Genomic DNA, 5,132 nt, shown 5'->3' on the forward strand with positions numbered 1-5,132 from the left:
GTTGTACAGCAAGTCAGCGGCACCACATGAAATGTTTAAATGATGGAAAATTCTAAATGTTGCCAGTATAGTTTGATGTGATAATCTTTCCCTTTTGACTCTTACAAGCACTGCCTACATCTTGTTTTTACTTAAATTAAGCTTTTGATGGCTATTATTGTAATCACAATAGCTTGATACTCTGGAGGACAAGGAACTCTCTGCTCCCATCTGTTGGTGACCAAGGGGAAGAACAACCACAGAGCCTTTATCATAACCTTTATCATCTTATTTACTTAGAACTCTAAATGGACAGAGGCACAAGAGAGGAAAAGCCCCTTGCCCCAAATCTTGATAGAAAGGAGTAAGTACAGTTACAGACACAGTTCATTTTCTAATAGATCTACCCAGAATGCCTTCAATGATAATATGCAAGTACCCAAACCATAGGTGAACTTTGAACTGGTTGGAAAATTGGATTGTTCTGGGAGAGAAGGGCAAATGTTATATTTTATGTCATGGCATGCATCTTTGGTGCCAAGGATTGTTCAGGGATTTAAAAGCTTCCAGTTCTCCTCAGCTGTAGGGGCGTACTATGAGGGACGCTCTTAAAAAGGGCATAATGCAGAGGAGAGTAGCAGGAATGCGCAGTCTCCTTTAACACCCAGCCAGCCTAGATCTAGGAATAAAATAAGACATGAGTTATAGCTGTTGTGGCTGCAAACAGACATTTAACTTATTCCTAGACCAACCACTTTATCCCAGGACAATGTGCAGTTGTGCAGCATCCATGTCCAGTGTCCCAGGATAAATCATAAAAAAGTTTCCTGGATAAGCGGTAGTAACAGATTAGCCAGAGATAGTGCAAAGTACATTTGAACAGTTATCCTGAGATTGCACTAGTGAATCAGTGACAGTAAAGTGGAAATGCATTCAGCTGCTCACTAGACCCTGATTAGCATGGTGACGTGTGGGTGAGATTCTCTCAGGGCATTTTTAAACGTGCTTTGGGATGCAGTGCTGGGTGCTTTAATTAGTAAGCTGAACTAATTAAAAGTGCCTGTGCGTCATGTGTATCAGTATCCCCGTGCTGAAAAAACAGTGGCAGGGCGGTTTGAACTAAAGCTCATTGAATTTGTTTTATTTCAAAGCATGCTGCCACCATCTTTTCAGTGCTGGGATGCATGGGGCTTCTGATGCACGTGACGCCCAAGACTGCTGGAGCATGCCAATTTCCACGCTCCAGCAGACTCAATTAATTGAGTCTGCTTTGACACATTGGATTTCCAGCACATCAGAGCAGGTTCCCTGCATGTCTGTAGGAGCCTTCAGATATCTTCTGTCAACATCAATTGCCTTGACAGTAGCTACCATGCTTGGAGATGTAATATCAGGTTAGTAGTAAAGCAAGGTTAACTCCTGGTTCTCATTGAGGACTTCAGTCACTCTGGCATCTACTGGGAGGAGAATACAACAGCACATAGGCAATCCAGGAAGTTTTTGGAGAGTGTTGTGAACAACTTGATGGTACAAGTACTGGTGCAGCCAACTAGGGGCTGTGCTTTTCTTGACATGCTGCTCACAAACAGAGAAGATATAGTAGATGGCAACTTGGGCAGCAGCAACCCTGAGATGACTGAGTTCAGGATCCTGAGAAAAGGAAGGAAGGAGAGCAGCAGACTAGTGACCCTGGACTTCAGAAAAGCAGATTTTGACTCTCCCAGGGAACTCATGGGGAGGATCCCCTGGGAAGCCAGTCTGAAGGGGAGAGGAGTCCAGGAGAGCTGGCTGTACTTTAAAGAAGCTTTACTGAGAGTGCAGGAACAAACCATCCCGATGTGCAAGGAAGATTAGCAAGTATGGCAGAAGACCAGCTTGGCTTAGCAAGGAACTCTCCAGTAAGCTAAATCACAAGAAGGAAGCTTATAAGAAGTAGAAACTTGGACAAACAACTAGGGAGGAGTGTAAGAGTATTGCTTGGGCATACAAGGATGAAATCAGGAAAGCCAAAGTGCAATTGGAGTTGCAGGTAGCAGGAGATGTAGAGGGTAACAAGAAGGGTTTCTATCAGTATGTCAGTAACAAGAGGAAAATCAGGGGATGTGTAGGTCCCCTTACTGAATGGGGGAGGCAACCTAATGACAGAGGATGCAGAAAAGGCTGAAATACCCAATGCCTTTTTCACCTCAGTCTTAACAGGCAAGCTCAGCTCCCAGACTACTGCACCTGACAGTACAGTTTTGGGGGAGGTGAACAGTCAACTGTGGTGAAAGAACAGGTTGGGGACTGTTTAGAAAAGCTGGATGTATACAAATCTATGGAGCCAGATGGGACGTGCCCGAGGCTGCTGAGGAAGTTTGCTGATGTGATTACAGAGCCACTGGCCATCATCTTAGAAAATTCATGGCAGTCAGGAGAGTTCCCAGATGATTGGAAAAGGGCAAATATAATGCCCATATTTAAGAAAGGGAAAAAGGAGGGTCCAGGGCACAACTGATCAGTCAGCCTCACCTCAGTTGCTGAAAAAAACATGGAGCAGATTCTCAAGGGATCCATTTCTAAGCACTTGGAGGAGAAGAAAGTGATCAGGAATAGTCAGCATGGATTCACCAAGGGCAAGTCATGCCTGACCAACCTGATTGCCTTCCATGATGAGATAACTGGCTGTCTGGATTCAAGAAGACCAGTGGATGTGATATACTTTGATTTTAGCAAGGCTTTTAATGGAGTCTCCCACAATATTCTCATAGGCAAGCTAAGGAAGTATGGGTTGGATGAATGGACTGTAAGGTGGATAGAAAACTGACTGGGTCATTAGGCATGTGCAGATGCTGTGCCCAGGACTGCAGCAGTTTGAGCTGGGGCAGAGCAGCCCCAAGCTGGCAGCAGGCTCAGGGTGGGGTTCAGTCCCAGGCTCTGGGTCATGGCATTGGGTGGTGAGGGGTTCAGGCCCAGGCTCTGGGTCATGGCATTGGGTGGTGAAGAGGCTGGCTGGGGCATGAGAGTGCCCCAGCATGTGGAGACATGATAAACTCCAGAGCAAGCTGCACTGGAGTTTATCACATGGCCTTAATGGCACGTGTAGATGTACCCAGTCATTCCTACAGATACATCGCTATGGTATATTCCTCAAAATGTGTTCCCTTTTCCCCCTAATAAAGTTTTCCTTGTTTTCTTGTTTCCTAAGTTCTCATGAAGGGAGATAAATTGCTAGTAGGGCATCCATAGAGGTTATTTAGGACTTGTCTCTAATACTACAGTGGTGAGTCCTGATACTAGAGAGCTTGAGCATGCTCTGTACCTGGGGAGCTTTGGCATGCCCTGACTATCTGAGCCCTTGGGCATGCTCTGCACCTGGGGAGTTCACTTGATAAGCTTCTATGGGCTTGTCCGCAGTGCCTCCTGCCAGGCCCACTGGAGATAGGGCTTGAAAGTGGATGGGAAGGGATGAGCTTGGAGCAGCCTCACTGGTGAACTTCTGGATATGGATCCACAGGCTCAAGTGGATAGGGCATGGACAGGGTATGCTCAAGCCCTCAGTTCTTGGGGTGGTGGGGCAGGGGGTGCAACTGTTGTGGTGGCACAGTAGTGCTGTTAGTGTTACTGGAATTTCTGTCTGGGAGCTTGAGCCAACAGTATTTGTTAATTTTAGGAGAATTCCCTTGGTTTTTAAAATAGCCTATGTTGTGCTGAGAACAGCTTGTTAAGTCTTTCCAGGTGTGTAGAATTCTGTATTTACAACAGCCATTGACTGATTAGTTTTGCATTACACTGTGCTGAGTTGGACTTGATTGATTAGAATCTCCAGAGGACAAAAAGCCCCTTGAAGTAATGTGCTGAAACCAAAGACGAGATGTTTGCCTTCATTGTCCATTAACACTGAGGACAATTGACTAAAAGAGGAAAAATGGTAACAGAATATTACATATTGTATCTAGGAAAAATCCAGAAATCAATATTGTATCTAGGAAAAATTTGGGATAGTCTTTTTACAAACTTTGTACAGTATTTCATGATTTCTGAATGCTCAAGAAGCTTTAGGATTAACACATTATTTTAGTCACTTTTATTTAATAGTTGTCTATTTCCTGTTGCTATAACTTGAGAGGTGTGGATATTAAATACACAGTATGTTACTGTTGAAGTTAATTTATTCACAGACTGTAGCAGGCTATTCTTGGTATCACTTGACCTTGATAATGAACATGCATATTTAGTATTTCAACAACTTTTACTGTCCCAAATGGCAAGGAGCTTAATCTTGCTCCTCATGTACTAAGAAGCAGGCATAATTCTCATTACTTATTTTTCAGCTATTCCATTCTTCTCCTTTCCCTTTCCTTGTCTCTTAAGAAGAGCTGGAATTTAAAAAGCAGAACATAACATCAGATTTCAAAATGATCATGAAGATCCTTTTCAAATGTTCAAAGCCACCATAATTTGCAGTTTTCTGACTGGTGGTTCATTATCCATTTCAGAGACTGGCCCTGGTTTCTTTGGCCTGCACTTGAAAAGATGCAGTCTGGGCACAAATGATTTCCTGTGCTAGCTTTGCTGCTGTAGCTGAACAAGACATCTTGCATGTTTAGCATCTTCCATTATTGAAGCTGGTGGATGAGACATATGCTGTGCCTTCCGCTGTGATGGGCATTGCAGATGGTAGTCTTCCAGGAGCGCAGATAAGCTGTACAAGATGACAAAGTAAGACTGCTTCTGCCTTGGTGTTGTGTGTGCACTAATTAGCTTGGGGATGGGCTACTTGGCCCTCATATTTAACCTACCTGGAGCTACTGTGCTTCCAGTTCAGGAGTCAGCATACCCGGAGCAACACAAAGTGCTTTAGACCACCACTGCCAGGCATGATAAGTTTACTGTATAGACCTGGCCAAAAGTAGAAAAATTCTGCCCCACACTGAAAGCAATGGGACTGTATGGTCTAAGGCCTGAATCAGTCAAGTATTTAAGCACATGCTTAGCTTTGACCAAGTGCTTTCCTGAGATGATACCTGATTCTGCTTATTATCCAGCCCCATTTACTTTATTGTACTCTTTTTAAAATAGTGCAATGAGGAGTGTGCAACCCGGAGACCAGCCCTGCACACCCACGTTGAGAGGGAACAAGAATGGCAGCTGCTGCCACTGTCCACCTAGCT

General features: G+C 44.2%; 1 long non-coding RNA gene across 1 annotated transcript in view; it reads left to right on the top strand.

The window, feature by feature from the left end:
* The first annotated feature begins 1,265 nt into the window (after nt 1-1,265).
* The window catches only part of LOC112548239, a 12,454-nt gene continuing 8,587 nt past the window's right edge, over nt 1,266-5,132 (top strand). Inside the window, exon 1 of the long non-coding RNA XR_003092063.1 lies at nt 1,266-1,373. This is a non-coding gene — a long non-coding RNA (uncharacterized LOC112548239). The remainder of the gene's footprint in view (nt 1,374-5,132) is intronic.

The sequence above is a fragment of the Alligator sinensis genome, unplaced genomic scaffold (genome assembly GCF_000455745.1).
Source record: "Alligator sinensis unplaced genomic scaffold, ASM45574v1 scaffold1113_1, whole genome shotgun sequence".
Classification (NCBI taxonomy): domain Eukaryota; kingdom Metazoa; phylum Chordata; order Crocodylia; family Alligatoridae; genus Alligator; species Alligator sinensis.